Genomic DNA, 21174 nt, shown 5'->3' with positions numbered 1-21174 from the left:
AAAGCTCTCAAGATAGAGGGGTCCTGATTTGCCAATGTGGGCCTCCACCAACAATTTTTCTTCAGAACTGACCAGGAGCTTGTGGTCTTATTCTTGTTGTAAGGGCCTGGTTGGCCAGAGGGAGTCGTTTTGTGTTTATGTAGTGAACTTAGATTGCCCCTATGCAGTAAACTTAGATTGACTCTGCCCCTCCCAGAGGAGGAGCCTAGATACAAGGGCGGGTCAGGCCAGGTGAAGATATCCAATCAGTTGGGCGAGCATGTATCTACTAGGGTAAATTGAAATTCAATTGGCCACCTGTGTATAGCCCGGCTAAAATACCTCTATAAAAGTTAATCTGTAAGGCCGGGAGGGGTCGCCTCTTTGCAAGAGACGGCCCTAACCGTTCAGTTTGATTCTCTATGCTTGGTGCGGAAATAAAGCTTTGCTTGACCTTCACTTTGTATCAGTCTCACTCCTTTGATTACGGACCCTAACACTTGTAATGCCTTGTTTTGAGTAAGGACTGCTGATAACATCTTTAATGGCTTATTTCTTTGGCGTCTGGTTATTCTTTGTTGGTCACAATGTGACTATTATAAAAAGATGTCACCTAACCACCACCACCAAGCCTAGCAAGAAGACAACTTTTCCTTAAACTAAATTAGTTTACTCTGTGCCTACTGCCTTTGTCGTAGTACATTGGCTTCTCAAAACCCGTTCTCTAGGAGCACTCCCTAAGGTTGCTCCAGTGGTTTCCACTCCTTGAAGGACAACTCCCTTTCTTGTACGACATGACCACCTATTTCAAAATGGCCACGCCCGCTGTAAAGTTTCGTGGCTTGGCACGCACTGGCGGCAAAGCAGAGGCGACGGGCTGTTGGGCTTGGCGCGCCTTCAGCATCCATAGAAACGGGAGCATGCGCACCGCCCTTTGTGTCGCTCACAACTGACGTAAGCGGACTACTACTGTTCTCTCGGACAGAAAAACGAGTTGTACGACCGTTCTTCCAGTATGGCGGCTCCCTTATAAATTGGCCAACTGGGCGCCGCCATAATCTGTTTCACAGGGTCTTTGTCTAAAAGACCCGGAAGCGGAGCAGAATCTTTGTGGAAGAACGCCCCCGGCGTGATGGTGTGACCGACTGTAGCCTGGGATGTCGCAGATGTTAAACTTAACTTTGTGAGGTGGAACAATAGCTGAAGTGATGGGCCGTGGCTCTTTCCACCCACCCAACTGATGCACGAAGGCTCTATTAAGAGGTCTTAGTTTCGCCTTCTGGCAGCGGAATGAGGTTGAGCAAGGTTTGTGGAGATTTGGAGTTAACGGTAGGGGAGGCTTGGGTTGTCCGTGCGAGAAGTAAGCCGTTATGGGATTCTGTGATTGAGGGAGCGGGGCAGTCAGAAATGGTGCAGGCCTGGGGATGGTCAGGGAGATATTAGGGTTTGGGGAATTGCTTTATAGGGAAGTTCAGTGACTGGGACGGTCTTGGAGGCAAATCAGTTAGTGGCATTACCGAGACAGTGGGTCAGTGATTTGGATGCGCTTGGGAGAGGTCAGTGATAGGGGCATTTTCCAGGTAAGGTCACTGATTGAGGACGAATGATGGGAGGTCAATGTTTGGGGTGTTCATGAAGGAACTCAGGAATGTGGGTGTCTTTGAGGGTGTGTCAGTGCCTGAAAACGAATTATGGGGAAGATAGTCCTTAGGACGGCCTTGAGGGGCATGTCAGCAATTTGAGCATTCTTGGAGGTCAGTGACTGAAGAATCCTTGGAACATGTCACTTATCAAGACGTCCTTGGGAAGGTTTACTAATGCCAGGGTCCATGATGGGAATATTCGTGGTGTTGGGAGGCTGGGGTTCAGTGATTGAGACATCTTTTGGTACATAGTTTAGTGTGTGGGTTTTTTTTTTTTAAGATTTTCTTTTATATTTATTTATTTGAGAGAGATTTGAGCGCAATTAGAGAGATAACAAAGGGAGAGGTAGAAGCAGTTTTTTTGGTTGAGAGCCCAACTTGGTGCTTGATTCCAGGACCCAGAGATCATGACCGCAGTCAAAAGCGGGCACTTAACCCACTGAGCCACCCAGGTGCCACTAGTTGCGTGCTTTTGATGTCCTTTGCTTAAGTTGGTGTTTGGGATGTACTTGGAGTGAGGGATCAGTGATTGATTTTTGGGGGTGGTCAGTGAAGGGGTAGCTTCTAGGGAGTTCAGTGCTTGGGGCAGCTTCCTTTCTTGTCTTTGAGGGTCTTCAATAATAGGTTATTTTATATTTTCCGGTAGATATAAAAGCTAATTTAAAAAAATCTTTCCTTTCTTTACTGAACTCTTATTTCTAATGTAATTACTAATTGATTCTTGTAGGTTTTCCTACACCTGCAGGTAAGTTTAACTCAGAGAAAGGAACATGGACTTTGGATTTGGGCAGACCTAAGGTTTTTATCCATATTCTGCCACTTTACCATGTGAACTTGAGCAAGTTTCTCACCCTGAGACTCTTTTTTCCCATTTGTTAAACAAAAACAAAAAATAAACTGTGCTAACTGCTTACACACTTAAAGATCAAACAGTAGATACCCCAGACAGGTTAGCAAGCAGTATCCCAGAATTTATACCTGTTTCTCTGGATTTTTTAGGCTTTTAAAAATTTCTCACTGGACATTTCCCCCCTATTTCTTTGTAATGGTCTTTCTCTAAGTGCAGATTTAGTTTTGAGTACAGTTTTGGCAAAATTATGTAATTTAATGATGTCAGCTTTGTTTCTTCATTATAAAATAATCATGTTTATTGAAAAATAAGTCATCAGGTAATACACATTACTTTTTTCCTTAAACTATCATATTAACCTACCACCTAAGGAAAACATAATTTTAGATATATATATGCATTTGTGTGTCTAAAATACACATACACATACAAATAAGGACTCCGACAACTCAGAAAAATCTGTTAGACTCACACAGTTTCTCTAATCTCCAGGTCCTGGCTTCCTGGGATAAAATAGTTCCTATGAGGAAAAAAGTGAAGGTACGAAGATGAGCATTGCATCCTTGTCCAGAGACCTTGAACTAGAGCTTCAGAATAGAGCCCAGAATCAACAAAGCAGATATTAGACTTTGATGGTATATAAGGACTCCACAAAATGTCTGAGTCTCAAGTGAGTTTATTTATATATTTATTTTCCACTAGGCCTTCACGTGGGTTTGAGAAGGCTTAATAATACACATATTAAAATATGTTTATTCAGTATTTATGAGGACTACTTTATACCAGATACAGCATGGAGAGAGAGATATCAGAATTTGGGGGAAAAACTGACAAAGGATCAACTTCACAGCCAAATTGCAATGAGAGTATGTAAATCGTATGTTTATACAAATTATTTTAAGTAGAACATAGATTATAACCCAAAAGATTCTTTTTTTTTTTTTTAAGATTTTATTTATTTGACAGAGAGATCACAGGTAGGCAGAGAGAGAGAAGCAGGCTCCCTGCTGAGCAGAGTGTTTAATGTGGGGCTCGATCTCAGGACCCTGAGACCATGACCTGAGCTGAAGGCAGAGGCTTAACCCACTAAGCCACCCAGGCGCCCCAACCCACAAGGTTCTAAGTAGTTCATAAAATTGAGCAGCAAACTTGTGTTTACTGTTCCACATCCCACTTACCTATTGCTGCCTATCAGGTCACCCTGAAACCGGTGGTACGCATTTATTTTAATTTTTTTCAAGATTTTATTAATCTTTTTGACAGACATAGTGAGAGGGAACACAAGCAAGGGGAGTGGGAGAGGGCGAACAGGCTTCTTGCTGACCAGGGAGCCCTATGTGGGGCTCGATCCCAGGACCCTGGGATCATGACCCGAGCAGAAGGCAGACACTTAACTGAGCCGCCCAGGTACCCCTGCATTTATTTTTTGTCATTCTCATGGAGATTCAGTGGGTCAGGAAGTAAGACAGGGCTCCACGGTGGTGTCTTACATGTTTGTGGGTTCCCAAGACACCCTCGGGTTCAATGATTTGGTAAAAGAACTCAAGAGTACTCAGAAACATTGTTATACTCACAATTACAGTTTTTTAAGCAAAAGCAGAAAGGTACATAAGGCCCAATCCAGGAGATACCAGGCAGAAACTTTCACTTATTCTTTCTGGGTAGAGTCATTGTGAACAGTGTTGGATTTTCCCAGCAGTGACTTGTAACAATACATTTTGAGTATCGCTAATCAAGGAAGCTCCCTCAAGTCTTTGTTTATAGGGTTTTTATTTGGGTTGGAGACATAGGCAACACTGACTATATGAATGGCTGACTTAAGTCGCCAGCCCTTTCAGAAGTAAAGCTGCCATGGTGCACCCCAAATCTCCCACCATAAGCCACACTGATAGTATGAATTATCTGGTGTAGCCCAAGGCTCTCAGGTAAAGCTCTTTCTAGGGCTTAGAGGTTAGTTCCTATGAACAGGTAAGCACCAAACCTCTCTTTGGCATGTGCAGGGTGTGGATAATGCACATTGCTGGTTAATCCTTTTTTGCACAGTTTTTCTCCTCACCATGATGTCTGAAACCTCAGCTGGGAAGACTCAAAGGATGGGGACTGGAATCATCTGAAGGCTTCTTCTTATTTCTGTTTTCCAAGATGGCGTGACTCAAAAACTAGACAGCTGAGGCTCCTGATGAGTATTTATGCACGGCTTCCCTTTGTGGCTTGGGCCTCTCCCAGCATCATGCTAGATTCTAAGAGAACCAGACTGAAGTTACAGGCCTTTTCCGCCTTAGCTTCAGACATTATTCTACTGCATCATTTTTGTTACAAGCAAGTCCCTAAGACAAACTAGATTCAAGGGGAAGGGAACAGGCTTTACCTCTTGATGGGAGAGTGACAAGATCACACTGCAGAAGGTTTTGGAATGGGACATACTGTTGTGGTCATCCTTGGGAAATATAATCATCTCCCACCTGGCCATCAATAAAAACTCGTTGGCGATTTGCCTTAAGGAGAAAGCTCCTCAGGAAAGTAGATCATTCCTGTCATGTAAGTAAGAAGAAATGTTTCTGGTAGGTTACTAGTGAGACTGTTCAATGCTCAGTTCCCTCTATAGCAAACCACCAATAAAGTGGTATATTCCCTCTGGTTATTTCTCAGCCATCATCAGAAAAGCCCGTGGTGTTATATCAAAGCCAAACTCAGTGATCAGAGTGCTTCAGGGTTTCAAAACAGTGTAGCTCAAGTCCATAGGCTCCTGGTGCTCTGACTTTATCCGGGGATAACTCTTAGATTATCAAGAAAAATGGATGGATTCTAAGACCATCATCATTTGTTCTTCCACCAACAGCCCTCAAAATTGTTTTTTCTTTAAATTAGTGGTTTTCCATTCGGGATGATTTTTATCTGCCCAGGGGACATTCGACAGGGTCCAGAGATATTTTTTATTATCATAACTGCTAACAGTATCTAGTAAATAGAGGCCAGGGATGCTGCTAAACATCCCACAACACACAATACAGGCCTCCACTGTGAAAAGTTATCCAGCCCAAAATATCAGTAGGGTTGAGGTTGAGAAACCCCAATTTATATTAATTAGTGAACATTTCCAAGTTACATCTATTAGCAAAGTCTTAGAATATTTCCTTCATAATCTCAGTTCATAATCCATTTCTTCTATTTTAAAAAAATTCCCCCCAAATTAAAAAATTTTAAATTCCAATTGCATTAGTAAAGCTTAAAGTATTCTGTGTCAAAATTTCAAACAGTACAGAAGTTTCTAGAGCTAAGCACTTAAGTTCCCCATCAATCCTTTTTCACCATCCTCAGGATAAACTATACAAAAACTTGGGTGTAGCCTTTTGACTTCCTGTGTCAGCATTTACATATGTGTCTGTGAATTTGTATATATTTGAGTTGTGGATCCTTGGGCCACCCTCAGTTTCAATGGTTCTCTAAAAGAACTCAAAAAAAGCTTTTACAGTTACAGATGATTATACTGAAAAGATACATATTAAAATCAACAAAGGCAAAAAACACCAAGTAGAGTCAGGAGAGACCAGGCACCAGTTTCCAGTTGTCCTCACCCCGCAGAGTGGCTCGAATAGCATTTCATTCTCCCAGTGATGGTGTGTAACGGTAGCAACACAGGTGGGAAGTGTTGCCATCCAGGGAAGTTCACGTGCACCTTGGTGTCCAGGGCTTTATTGGGAGTCGGTCAACACAGGCATTCAGCATACATGACTGACCTCAGCTATTCAGTCTCCAAAATTCCAACTGGAAGAGCACCCAAGGCCTCAGGAATGTGAAAACACCCGTAGCAGGCCGGATATTACAGTGCTTCAGAGGTTATCTCCAGGACCAAGTCGAGGGCCGGTTCTCCTGAAGACAGGCCTTTCCTTGGAGTGTGCAGAGCTTGGCTAACCCAGGCCTGCTGAGTCAACCCTTTACCACACAGAACCTAATACAGTCATAATTGAGGTTATAGTTTATGTACTTTTCTGTAACTTACTAAGTACACTTAACCCAGTACCTTGGAAGTCTATCCCTATCAACGTTTAAGTAACAAAATAATAAGTGAAAAAATTTTTGAGTGCTCATTAGTGCACTCTACCTGCTCTAAATTCAGTCATGATTTCACAACTTCGGAAGAAATCTATTTGCAGTGTTTTAAATGCTCATGGCTTTCATTGTGCTATCATTCATGTTACTTCTTTCTAGAATTCCATTCCCCTCTCTCCTTCCCTCTCTGAAGTTCAGCTGTTGTGTTTTTTCTCCTCCCCACTGGTGCCCACATGGTATATGTTTGTTTCCTGTCCTATGTAAATGTATTGTACTCTCATGTACTTACATTCTTTCCTCTGCAAGCTAGTGTGCTCTTTCAAGGTAGGAGAGAATCTTATATAAAAAGGAGTATCTAGTCCAGTGTCTGACTATAGGTGCAATCACACAGATTGTAGATGGTTCCTGGATTGAGAAATTTGAGGATGTTCTGTTTCTCTTTTGTGAAAGAGTGACCATGTACAACAATGATTAGAAGCACAAAGGATATTTTAAATTAAAAAAAATTAGTTTTTCCTACAAAGTATAATGCAACACTAATTATACAGAAAGCAAACGACTGACCATAGGAAAATTATTATATTTCAAGTATTAACCAATGATAATCCCTTTAGAAATGAATAGGAATGTTCTGTTTGAGGGATCACTGTCCTTCAAGGATGTGTCTGTGGTTTTCACATGGGAGGAGTGGCAGCTACTGGACCCTGTGCAGAAAATCCTGTGTCAAGATGTGATGTCGGAAAATTATAGCAACCTAGTATCAGTGGGTACGCAGAGCTTTCCCAGGGTAATGCAGGCAATCAATTGCCTCTCCTTTCTCAGTGATGAAATGTACGCAGCCTTCTAAGTACCTTACTTTTTTGAACTTGACTTTCATACATCATAGATTTTAGTACCTTTTGGCCTCCAACACAGTGCTTTTCTTTCACATCCAAAGTTCAAGGTCTTTATTTGGCTAAGACCCAAATTGTTCAGGCCCTTCAGTATAACCTTCCCCATCTTTCAGAGGTACCACTGTCTAAGTATTTGGGTCCACGGATCCGCTATAATTTTCCTTGAGTAGGGTATCAAGTTACCAAAGCAGATGCATCCTCCCAGTTGGAACATGGGACACAATGGATAACAGAGGAAGAAATCCAGGGTCACATTCATCCAGGTGAGTGGAAAACCAACCCTGTGGCATAAATAGAAGTAAATTCCTGTTTGGTCAGAAACAGGGAGGCATCTATTGTTTGGAGAAATCTTGACATTTTTAAGCACTGAGTGTGACAGCATGGGGGACCTAAGTTCCCACATACATTAATACTGTTTCCACTTTTTTTTTTTTAATAGTAGGCTCCATGCCCAGGGTAGAACCCAACACAGAGCTTCCATTCACAACCCTGAGATCAAGAGCTGCGCTGAGATCAAGAGTCAGACACTTAACCGACTGAGCCACCCAGGCTCCGCTTGACTCCACTTTTTAATCTCTCCATATTGGGATTCTTTTGCTTCGTCTTTAATAGAACACATTTCTGGGAGTGTGTGGCTGACTCATTTGGTAGATTGTGTTTAGGGCTGTGAGTTCAAGCCCCATGTTGGGCATGGAGCCTATTTAAAAAAACAAAGAAGAGTTTTTAAAAAAAATAAAAGAATACATTTCTTTTTTATGTATGTGGATCTAATCCCATTCTAATTCATCTTGGAACTTGTTCTCCTAATCTTTCTCCTTGGCATCCTCAGTTTATCTGCCTTCTCCTATCCATCCCCATGGCTATAGCTCTCTTTTCTAATACACTCAGCATTCATAAATTGTCCTTTGTCTCCACATTCTATAGTTTCTTCCATTTTTTTCCTCCTTCCACTTAGAAATGTCTCAGACTTTCACTGTATCCCCAGCCTCATTTCCTCTTCAGCCTTTGCTATGGGATTCCATTCCTTCTACTTCATGATCATTGTGGCTCATTGGTCTCCTTTATAGAAGACACCTGGCAAGTTGATTGTCATACAGACAGGCACCAAGAAAATCAGGGCAACCTTAGAACTATGGAGAGTCACCACAAAAATAATGCATTTAGAAAAATATTGTCTCTGAGCCTAAACTTTGATGTCCCTTTAGCACAAAGATCCCGTACATTTGACATACTTGGGAAACCTTTGAAACCTAATGTAGAGTACATTATTCATAATAAAAGCTATGCAAGAAATGAAGTTGAATTTAATGGATATGATGGCTATGATGAAATATTTCTTTATGCTAAGCATGAGAAAATTCATACTGGAAAAAAATACAATAAATATAATAAGCACTTAAAGGTTTTCAGCCATAAGCCACAGCTTATTAAACACTGGAAAACTCAAAACAGGAGAGAAACAGTGTAACTGCTGTGACTGCGGGAAAGCCTTTTCCCAGAAGTCAGACCTCATTAAGCATCAGCGAACACACCGGAGAGAAACCCTATGGTTGCAGCAGGTGTGAGAAAGCCTTTAGTCGGAAATCCCATTCCCTTTTTACACCAGAGAACCCATACAGGAGAGAAACCTTATGGATGCAATAAATGTGGGAAAGCTTTTACTGATAAGTCATGCCTTAATAAACATCAGAGAACTCACACAGGAGAGAAACGGTTTGAATGCTATATATGTCAGAAAAGCTTCAGCGATAAGTCACCACTCACTGCACATCAAAGAACTCATACATGAGAGAAGCCCTACAGATGTGATGAGTGTGAGAAAAGCTTCAGCCACAAGTCACAGCTCATTATTCATCAGAGATCTCACACGGGAGAGAAACCCTATGGCTGTGATGAATGTGGGAAAACATCCCCCCTTAAGCTTAGCCTCATTTTACATCAAAAAACTCACACAGGGGAAAAACCTTACAGATGCAATGAATGTGGAAAAGCCTTCATCCAGAGATCTGAGCTCATTAGACATCAGAGAACACACACAGGAGAGAAACCTTATCATTGCAGTGAATGTGGAAGAGGCTTTAGTGTAAAAGTCACTCCTCAATACTCACCGGAGAACACATACGGGAGAGAAACCCTATGGGTGCAGTGAATGTGGAAAAACGTTCTCCATCAAGTTTAGCCTCATCCTACACCAAAGAACACATACAGGTGAGAAACCTTATGAATGCAGTGTCAGAAAGCTTTCACCCAAAAGTCACACCTCACTATTCATCAAAGGTCTCACACCGGAGAGAAGCCTTATGAATGCAGTGAATGCCACAAAGCCTTCAGCCAGAAATCCTATCTCCTTATTCATCAGAGAATTCACTCTGGAGAGAAACCTTATGAATGCCTCCAGTGTGGGAAAACTTTCTCTCACAGGTTTAGCCTTATTATTCATCAGAGAATCCATACAGGAGAGAAACCCTATGGATGCAGTGAATGTGGGAAAACGTTTCCTATCAAGTTTAGCCTCGTTTTGCATCAGAAGACACATACAGGAGAGAGACCCCATGAATGCAGTGAGTGTCGGAAATCTTTCGCCCAGAAGTCACATCTTAAACTCTACATCAGAGAACTCACACAGGAGAGAAACCTTATGGATGCAGTGAGTGTTGGAAAACTTTCTCCCACAAATTCAGCCTCAATTTACATCAGAAAACTCACAGGGGAGAGAAATCATGAAGTAAATATCCAGAAGTTGTCATTGAAAGTGAATAACTGATTATACCAGAGTTTACATAGAAGTGAAACCTTAAGACTACAGATGGGGACACAACTCCCCCCACCCCAGACTCACACCTCATTGCTTACAAGGGAATGGTACTGGGGGGAGCCTGGGTGGCTCAGTCATTAAGTGTCTGCCTTTGGCTCAGGTCATGATCCCGGGGTCCTGGGATTGAGCCCCATATCTGGCACCCTGCTCAGTAGGAGGCCATGCTTCTCCCTCTCCCCCTTCCCCTGCTTGTGTTCCCTCTCTCACTGCCTTTCTGTCAAATAAATTTAAAAGAGAGAGAGAGAGAATGGTACTGGGTAGAATTCCAAATAGGAGAAAATACCTTCCTCCATATATGTCAACTGAATGTAGCCAGAGGGAATGAATAGGAGAGAACATCTGTGTGTGTCTGTATTGACTGTGAGGATGTTGTTGGCATGAAATCCAGCTACACTGATATCAGAGACTTGACACTGAGGAAAAAATTATATACTTGAATGAATCTGAGGTATCATCTTTTATGGTTATCATGTTATGAGGGTTGTCATTTCCTGTAGTTGTGACATAGTAAGCAGCATTATGAAAAATTTTATGTAAATATACTTGCAGAAAACAAAGCAAATATTGTATCAGAACTATGTGATAATGTTTTACATCTATTTTTATTAAAATGATTGTTCATAATTGGGAATTGCATGTGTTAGCATAGCAATTGTGACTCCCTAGTACACATACTTCAGAGTACACAAAACTTGCCAATAGAATAATCTGCATTGAATCTTTATATCATTACAGTGCTATCTAAGTTGTAATTGAACTACAAGGTTCATTATTTTAGCAAGAAATCTTAATAAAATACTGAATATCTCCTGTCACCCATTTCCTGGTATTCGTAAATGGGCCTGGAAGATTTTGAACGTTCCTTGAGTAAAATGTTTTTTCATCGATTCCAAGATAGAATTTTCTTTCTCCACAGAATTAACAGTGAAGTTAGAATGTGACATAGAGTTGGTGACTTGACAGGTTTAAATGGAGAATTCAGTACATAAAATAATGGTGTATCATACAATCAAAGGTATCTTGGGTTGGATGAAATACAGTCGAAGTATCTGTAATAAAGAATTTTTTTTAAAGATTTATTTATTTATTTATTTGACAGAGAGAGAGAGAGAGATATCACAAGTAGGCAGAGAGGCAGGCAGAGAGAGGGGGAAGCGGGCTCCCCGCTGAGCAGAGAGCCCGATGCGGGTCTCGATCCCAGGACCCTGAGATCGTGACCTGAGCTGAAGGCAGAGGCTTAACCCACTGAGCCACCCAGGCACCCATAAAGAACTTTTTTTCTTTTAAATCGATCAGATATTTAGGGTTTGAAGAGAAAGAGTATTTACAAGTTTTAGACCCTTTTGATTTCTTAACAGTTTCCAAGATTATCCCTGATATCAGAAGACAGAAATTAAATACTAGCTTTGGTCCTGGTACTGCTTGATTGGACAATGTAACTTGTTCCGATAGTCAAAGTAGGCTTCTATTTCCCCTATACTGTACAAGGTATGCTTCCCTCTCAAAGAGCTTATGTGAAACTTAGAGCTGTTTTTATGAATCCCTCTCTAGAATGTGGCTGGAAAATCTCATAAATTATTTTTCTTAAATGGGGATTAAACTCTAAGATACAATGAGCTTGGTTTTATTTTGCAAAAGTAGGTTTCCTTTTCAAGCACATTGGTTTACATTAACATGGGGAAACTGCAACTATAGCAGGCACCCAGTTTAAGGTGGTTCAATGTATTGGACATAACTCCATGACTTATAGTAACATGAGACTCTGGTAAAGACAAAAGCTACAATATAGCCTGAGAAAAAAATAAAACACAGGTAAACGTTAAGGTGTTCTGCAACATGCAGGCACAGATTCCAGGGACTTTTAGTCACAGAACACTATCTGTCTCCACATCCTGAGTCACCAACGTATATGTGTGAAGTATCTCAGTTTCAGAGAAATCAAGGCACGAGATTACTCAGGGGTCTTTTATACTCACAAGTCACATAGCCAAAACCAGGCTTTGTAAAGAGGGGCAAATCATCCATCTCCATGTTTTCAATAAGCAATGTAGATTAGCTGGTATTGCCCCACATTAAGCAGTACAATATTGCATGAGAGGGGAAAAACAAAACAAGAGGGGCTAAGAATAATCCCAAGGACACTGAGAGACTTCCTATCCCAAACCCAGGAACCAACAGTCTTACAAATGGAAGAGTTTTGAAAGTCTTGGGGGTTTGAGGGGTGACAGTGAAATGTCACCTACAGTATGATGTAATGGTTAGCAAAATGAATACTACTGTTCTACTGTCTGCATTTTCAAAGGATTTGTTAAAGAATGAGTGGAAACTCCATTGTCCTAAATGTAAAGCCTGGGCAGTTGACGAGAGCACTGCTCTTTTGAAGACAAAAGATTCTTACCTGTGAGCAGTAACAGCGTATTATTGAATGAGGAGTTTTCACTGACCTTGTCCCTCATGAGCTCCCACCCCAAACCACTTTCCAACAAGAAAGTCACTGTACCTATAGGGGTTAAGTACTCCCCCGCTCCCTGCTCCCTTACCATGTTCAAAACATGAAAGGGGATTTCCTTGGGGCACCTGACTGGTTCAGTCAGTGAAGCATGCAACTTGATCTTGGGGTTATAAGTTCGAGTCCCATGCTGGGTGTGGAGATTACTTAAAAATACAACTAAAAAAAAAAAAAAAAAAGAAAAGAAAAAGGCATCTCCATCGAGGAAGAACCTCCCCACTTCAAAGGCGGGAAACATGTGACTCATCTTTCCTCATCCTTGTCCACTGTCAGCCAAACCCTATTTGCAAGGAAGTAACTGCTATCCTATAATGAGGGTTAGTAAAGCCAACTCTCTTCAGGTTAAATTTTAATTCTAAACCTAAACTTTCATCACTATATTAAAAGTATCTACATGATCCTGTGAAATTGAAGTTTAAACTACCTCTTACTTGACAAACTCCCTGGTAATCTGTTATTTGATGTAAGATTTCACTATGATGTAAGACTGGTAGCTCGTGATCATATCGCTGACTTCCCTCCTTACGAGCCATGGCTTGCCTGGGGTGCAAGGGAAGTATAACAATGAGAAAAGACTACTTTGGTTATGGAATCTTTATCTCTTTTCGCCTTGTGTGGAGTTGGTGCAAAAACATGTCAAGACCATGTTAAAAAGAATCAAGTTTTCCATGATTTCTTCTCACTACATGGTACAGGCCCCTTTAAGTTCAGTTCCCCATCCTATCATAACAGGTAACAACCCTAAAACTGGCAGTGAGTCTTCAGGAGATCTGGCATATTGAAGAAATACCTGTAAAAGGCTTATCTGGTGATGGTTTTGTGGACCCTTATTGAGTGGACTCAGGTGCTCTTGGTATTTTGACATCAAGACTTGTCCTACAATGAGCATCAGATTATATAAACCCAAGGATCACTGGTTTACTTTAAAATCCAGTCATCACAAAAATAATCTTGATGAGACGAAGCCATGTCGTGATGCTGGATAGTGGGTACATAGGAATTAAGAATTTTTTAAAAAGATTTATTTTTATTTATTTTAAAAAGATTTTTTTAAAATATTTATTTATTTTAGAGAGGGGGGAGGGGCAGAGGGAGAGAATCTTCAGGTAGACTTCCTGCTGAGCTTGGAGCCCAATGCAGAGCTTGAGCTCGACCTACAAAATAATATGGTCATTTCTGTGCATATTTGTCTGTGTCCAAATCTCCCTTTCCTTATAAAGATACCAGTCATTGGCCCAGCCTAATCTGGCATGACCTCATCTTAACTTGATTATATCTACAAAGGCTATTTCCAAAAAAGGTCACATTCACAGTTACTAGGGGGTTAGCAAAATTCATCTCCTTAGGGAACAAAATTCAATCCATAACATGGAGTAGGAAAAAGAAATAGATGAATGATGATGCTAAGAGATTTTAGCAGGAGTGGAAATGTCGTTCACTGTGACAGGGAACATAATGTGGAAGAGATTTGGGCTGGGAAGTCAGGAGTTCTATAATGGAGATTCTAAGTTAGATGTGCTCGTTGGTGTCCAAGCAGAGCTTTCTGCTACAGTCTGATGTACCTGGAAAATTCAGGGAGAGGTTAAATGTGGAGACAGAAATCTGGATCAGATTTCTTCTGGGGAATAAATCCAGATAAAGAAAACAAGAGCTTTGGACAATTAGGGATCAACAGATGAGTGTGTAACAAACATGGTAGGGAGAGAGAACATGATGAACAAGTGTTTCATTAAACACAAAGTCATAGGGGCGCCTGGGTGGCTCAGTGGGTTAAAGCCTCTGCCTTTGGCTCAGGTCATGATCCCAGAGTCCTGGGATCGAGCCCCGCATCAGGTTCTCTGCTCAGCGAGGAGCCTGTTTCCCCCACCCCCCTTTGCCTGCCTCTCTGCCTACTTGTGATCTCTGTCAAATAAATAAATCTTCAAAAAAAGGATCTTAAAAATAAAATGTTAAAAAATAAAATCTTTTTTTTTTTTAAAGATTTTATTTATTTATTTGACAGACAGAGATCACAAGTAGGCAGAGAAGCAGGCAGAGAGAGAGGAGGAAGCAGGCTCCCTGCTGAGCAGAGAGCCCGATGCGGGGCTCGATCCCAGGACTCTGAGATCATGACCTGAGCCGAAGGCAGAGGCTTTAACCCACTGAGCCACCCAGGCGCCCCTAAAAAATAAAATCTTAAAAAAAAAAAGACAAAGCCATAAACATTGTCTTGAGAGTTGCTGATACATCAATTAAGATAAGAACTCAGGGATAAGGATGTCATTTTTTGTTTGTTCTTCCAAATAATAGATTCTTCCACTTTTCTTTCCATGAGATGGTCTATGCTACACAAAAACAATATTACCTTCCTTCTCTGAATTCCCATTATACTTTGTGCACTAGTTGCTCCTAAAAATACTCTATCTTTATGATGTCGAGATAACTGGAGTCCCACGCTTGAGTCAAGGGCCTGCTTTTCATTCCCCCTTGTGCAAGAAGAAAATACAGCTTGGTCATCCATTTACTTCTTCATCAAACGACTGGACAGCGAGGTTGGGGAGAGACCACACTTTTCCATCTGTATCGGTCAAGCTATTTCTTAAATGCCAGGTTTTTATTGAAGGGATTTTCAATATAGTCTTACCAACGTTGCTTCCTTGGAAAGTCTGGTTTTAATTAGAATTGGTTGAGGGCCTGGACATGCCTTTATGCAAAGCTCCCCAAGAGTGCTATTGTGACCCTAGCTGATGAACTGCAGTCCTAACACACAGTAAAAGAGACTGAAGTTAGTGGGAAACACAGAAATGTTTATCTACAGCCATTCTTCAAAACACATCTAGATTTCTTCGAATTTTCATTTCCTTTGCTTCCTCAAACCAGGGTTACATTTGCAGCTGCCTACTTTATTCTTTTTCTTGTGTGTTTATTCCTTTTTTTTTTTTTAAGATTTTTATTTATTTGACAGACAGAAATCACAAGTTGGCAGAGAGGCAAGTAGAGAGAGAGGAGGAAGCAGGCTCCCTGCTGAGCAGTGAGCCCGATGTGGGGCTCGATCCCAGGACCCTGGGATCATGACCTGAGCCGAAGGCAGAGGCTTTAACCCACTGAGCCACCCAGGCGCCCCTCTTACGTGTTTATTCTGTTTCTCTTTCCACCCAACTTCTAGAGTATGAAGTCATATTCTAGATATGACTTCAGTGAAAATAAAGAGTATTTTTGTGTTTCTCTAACACTAGCACCATGCCTGGTATACAGTAGTAGCCAGTGAAGAAGGATGTACTGAATGAGTGAATTGTGTCTGTCTGTATCCCTTTCAGGCTTTTTGATCTGATGCTGCCAGTGACTTCCTTGTATTTTACTGTCTCCAATGCCCTACTAATAAAGCAGACAAATCTTGATTGTGAATTCACCCTGTTTTACACTGATAGCTGTCATCTTTTGATTTGTTTTATATTATTGTGTTTTTAACATTTCCAACAGATAAGAAATTAGTGTTTAACAAGTACAGTGTTTTTCAGTTGGGGAAAATGAAAATGTTCTAGAGATGAATAGTGATGGCTGCACAACGTGAATGACACAGAACTGTACACTTAAAAGTGGTTAAAATGGTAAATTTTATCTTACATGTATTTAATTATAAATCTAAAAGGTTTTTTTCTTGTTTTTTTTTTTTTTTAACTATTTCTTTCTATCTATCTATCTATCTATTTACTTAGAGAGGGAGAGAGAGGGGAGGTGGGTAAGGGATAGAATCTTAAGCAGGCTCCATGTCCAGAGCAGATCCCAACATGGAGCTCAGTCTCACAACTCTGAGATCATGACCTGAGCCAGAATCAAGAGTTGGATGCTTAACCAACTGAGCCACCCAGGCATCCCCCACATGTTTTTAAAGAGATAAGGAATATACAGATATAGATATAGATATAAATATACTTGGCATTTCTTTTAGGTTGATAGCATAGGTTTTCCACTAAAGAGCCAGCTATCCCACTGTATTTTTTTTTTTTAGATTTATTTACTATAGAGAGCACACAAGAGAGCAAGGGTAGGGGAGCAGGGGTAGAAGGAGAGACAGTCTTTTTCTTTTTTTAAAGATAAATTTATTTTAGAGAGCATGTGTGCACAGGGGAAGGGGAGGAGAGGGACAGAGAAGCTGACTCCCCACTCAGCACAGAGCCCAATGAAGGGCTTGATCTCACAACCCTGAGATCATGACATGAGCCAAAATCAACAGACTCTTAACCACCCAGACACCCCAGGGAGAGAGGGTCTTAAGCAAACTCCACACTTAGCATGGAGCCCAACATGAGGCTTAATCTCACAGCCCTGAGATCACTACCTGGGCTGGAACCGAGAGCTGGACATTTAACCAACTGTGCTACCCAGGCGCCCCCCCCCAACATATTTTTGGAGCAGTTTTATTCCATATCATGGTCACAGAAGGATTCACTGTTCTCTTCCTTCCTAGAGATTCAGAAAGCTGATGATCATCTGCCTCAGCACTTATAAAACCCAAAAGTGCCAAAGAGGACAGAACAGTGTTATGAACTAAACATATGTGGAAATATTGTTTATCAGAGCAAAAGTCTTTCTCCTTTCGGGCCAAATCATGAAAGGTTTCATTTACATGGAAAAACTTTGAAGCCACGCTTAGATTTAGTCAACCCAAGTAGAAGCTATGACATAAAAGAGCCTGCTGGGTATAGTGGAGATGGGAGATCCTTTCTCTGTGCTAATCACAAGCAAACTCATACTGAAATTAAAGTCCACAAAAGGAGAAGGCTGATCAGCACTAAGTCACAAGTCATTAAACAGCATCAAACACACAAAATAGAGAAAGCCCATGAATGTACTGAATGTGGGAAAGCCTTCCTCAAGAAGTCTCAGCTCACAGAACATAAGAGAATTCATACAGAAAAGAAACCCCATGCATGTAGTGTATGCGGGAGAACGTTTTCCAAGAAGTTCAAGCTCACTGAACATTAGCGAACTCACAAAGGAGAGAAACCCTATGAGTGCTGTGAGTGTGGGAAAACCTTCCTCAGGAAATTTCAGCTTACTGAACATCAGAAGACTCACACAGGAAATAAACCACATGGATGCAATGTATGTGGGAAGGCATTCTCCAGAAAGTTCAAGCTAACTGAACATCAGAGAACTCATACAGGAGAGAAACCTTATGAATGGCCTGAACGTGGCAAAGCCTTCTGCAGGAAGGCAGACCTCATTATACACCAGATAAATGAAAGAGGAGAAAGGCCCCATCAATGCAATGAGTGTGGAAAAGGTTTCTCCAGAAAAATCACAACTCATTCTACATCAGAAAACCCACACAGGAGAGAAATCTTATATAAGCAGTGAATGTGGAAAAGGCACAATCTCCTTATACATCCGCAAACTCACACTGGAGAGAAACCCAGTGTGCACTGGATGTGATAAGGCCTTCAGCGGAAGGCATGTCTCATAGCACATCAGCGATTTCATAAAGGAAAGACTCTTTTGTATGTACCGAATGTGAAAAATCTTGTTCACAGAAGTCAGGACTCACTAAACATCAGAGAATTCACACGGGAGATAAACCCTTTAAATGCAGTAACTGTGGCAAAGCCTTCACTACAAAGACAATGCTCACTGTCCTTCCAAGAACTCACACAGGAGAGAGACCCTATGCATGCAATGAGTGTGGGAGAACTTTCTCCCACATGCCATGCCTTGTTAAACATAAGAGAATACACACAAGAGAGAAATATGTAAATTCAGTGAAGATTAAATATTCTTACATAGAGGGTCACAGCTTATTAAATACTAGTGAATTCATGCAGGAGAAAAGCCCTGTTAATACAGTGACTGTGCAGATGCCTTCTATGACCCCTCAGACTTCATCAAACATCTGTGGGCTCCTCACAGATAGGAATGCAGTCATAGTGGGACAACCAGTTGTCAGATGTGCACCCTCAGGAAATAACGGCGAGTCTGTACAGGAAAGAAGTCATGAATGCAGTGAAGGTCGTCATGCCTTCAGTGGTCAATTACATCTTATTTTATGTCCCAAAAAACACACAGGAAAAAACTGGTACATTCAATTTGGAAAAGCCTTGAGCAATAATGTCTAGCTGATTATATGGTTATATATAAACAGAAAACCTATGAATACAGAGGCTAGGAAAGCTGTTTTTTGGAAGACAGACCCTGTCTGTCATCAGTGATCACCACAGATCATCAGTGAGCTTATAATGAGTAGAAATATGACAGTGGAAAAGTCCTTGCCCTCGATGTGTCAGTTCATGTTAGAAGGCAGGGAATATGGCAGGGTTTTCAGTGGTACATTCTGCCTCATCCATTAGCAGATGAAATCACAGAGAAGGGGCGCCTGGGTGGCTCAGTGGGTTAAAGCCTCTGCCTTCAGCTCAGGTCATGATCTCAGGGTCCTGGGATCGAGCCCCATATCGGGCTCTCTGCTCAGCAGGGGGCCTGCTTCCTCCTCTCGCTCTCTGCCTGCCTCTCTGCCTCCTTGTCAAATAAATAAATCTCTGTCAAATAAATAAATAAAATCTTAAAAAAAATCACAGAGAAAACACCATTAATCCACTAATTGTGGAATATCTTTAACAAAAACTAAAGTTCTTATGAAACAAAGAAGGCTTGTGAAAATGAGGAATGTTTGAGAGCTCTATGTACCTTTTTCAACTTGACCTGTATATTGTGTGATACACCTGATGGGCATTTTCGGACAGGATACCTTGAACCACATTCCCAATTACCATGTTAATGGTAATTTAGAGGAGATAGTCTCTGCCCTACATCACTGGTTAACATTATTATCACATTATATTCACTTTTCCCATTTGTGGATTTTTTTTTTTCTAAAATTATATTCAGTTCCCACCCAATATCCTGTGATGGTTAGCTGTTGCATTTCTTTGGCTCTAGGTTTAAGTATTATTTCAGGCAACTGAAGTCCTTCAAAAATGAAATGAATATATTAAACTTATGAATAAAACTTAATGTCCTTGAATGAATTTAAATTGAATTTAAAAATAAGACCAAGCACTACACAACATCATCATAAAAGTGATTTTTAAAATTTTCTACATTTGAAAAGGTAGAAAAACCATGTTTGCAAGATGAACTAAAAGCCCAAGGACAATTAGTAATTTAAACCAATACAATAAATAACAAAATACATCCCAATACAGCTCTTAGTAATATTTTTTTAAAACATGAAAAAATAAGGTAAGCAATTTGAATACAAATTAAGATGACTACTTCCATCCTAGTTCTCCTCCTTCCTGGATTATTAAAATTATTATTCTCAGAATGCTGGGGATCTGAAGTTCTAAACTCATAGATAACTATCCAGTTGCATTCTTCCCTTAGAGGTAGTACCCTGTCTAGCCCTACCTTTTGTCTCACTGATGGAACCACCCAGACATTCTTCCCGGCATGTATTCCCATTTTCTCCCAACTCGGAATCCTGGGTCCTACCACATGAAGAGAAAAACAGGTCTTTACAGAATCAACCCTGGCATGGTTGCAAGAGGCCAGACTTTGAACTGGACCTGGAGTAGGCTGAATCCAGTGCTGCACTGGAATATAGAGGCCTGGAACCAGCCTGGAAAATATTTTCAGAACCTAGTAGGTGTAATTTTTTAAGTAGGCTCCATGCACAGTGTAGAGCCCAGCATGGGGCTTGAACTCAGGACCCTGAGATCAAAAGTTGGACGCTCAACCAGCTGAGTCACCCAGGCATCCCTGACATGTATAATTAATTGAATGTAGTCAGGAGTAATGATAGGGGCTGGCATAAAACTGATACAGGAAGAGGTTCAGACCAAGTCCCCTGCTGAAAAACTGCAATCTCAAAAAGGGCATTAGATTAGGTGTTAGGGAGGGCGCCTGGATGGCTCAGTTGGTTAAGCAACTACCTTTGGCTCAGGTCTTGATCCCAGAGTCCCGGGATCGAGTCCCTCATTGGGCTCCAGCTCCGCAGGGAGTCTGTTTGTCCCTTTGACCTTCTCCTCTCTCATGCTCTCTCTCTCAAATGAATAAAATCTTAAAAAAAAAAAATATATATATATATATATATATATATATATATATATATATATATATATGGTGTCAGGGGGAAACTAAAGTAGAGGCCTCTCAGTAGGTGAGGTATTTTAATGGCAGTTAGACAGGTGATTTTTTTTTTTAAGATTTTATTTATTTGACAGACAAAGATCACAAGTAGGCAGAGAGGCAGGCAGAGAGAGGGGGGGAAACAGTCTTCCTGCTGAGCAGAGAGCCCGATGTAGGGCTCGATCCCAGGACCCTGAGATCATGATCTGAGCTGAAGGCAGAGGCTTAACCCAATGAGCCACCCAGGTGCCCCTAGGTGATTTTTTTTTTTTTAAATCAATGACGTAAGCCCTACTAGAATCACTTGGAGAGAACATCTTAATTGTTTTAAAGAT

At 41.0% G+C, this 21174-nt stretch overlaps 2 pseudogenes; both read left to right on the top strand.

The window, feature by feature from the left end:
- Window positions 1–8435: 8435 nt before the first annotated feature.
- LOC116856138 lies at window positions 8436–10303 on the top strand (annotated as a pseudogene).
- Window positions 10304–15958: 5655 nt separating this feature from the next.
- Window positions 15959–18817, top strand: LOC116855959 (annotated as a pseudogene).
- Window positions 18818–21174: the final 2357 nt, after the last annotated feature.

This window comes from Lontra canadensis, unplaced genomic scaffold (genome assembly GCF_010015895.1).
Source record: "Lontra canadensis isolate GAN:19392208 unplaced genomic scaffold, GSC_riverotter_1.0 scaffold107, whole genome shotgun sequence".
In the NCBI taxonomy this organism is placed as follows: domain Eukaryota; kingdom Metazoa; phylum Chordata; class Mammalia; order Carnivora; family Mustelidae; genus Lontra; species Lontra canadensis.
The sequence above is the reverse complement of the archived record's forward strand: the minus strand, read 5'-3'. Positions and strand labels throughout refer to the sequence as shown.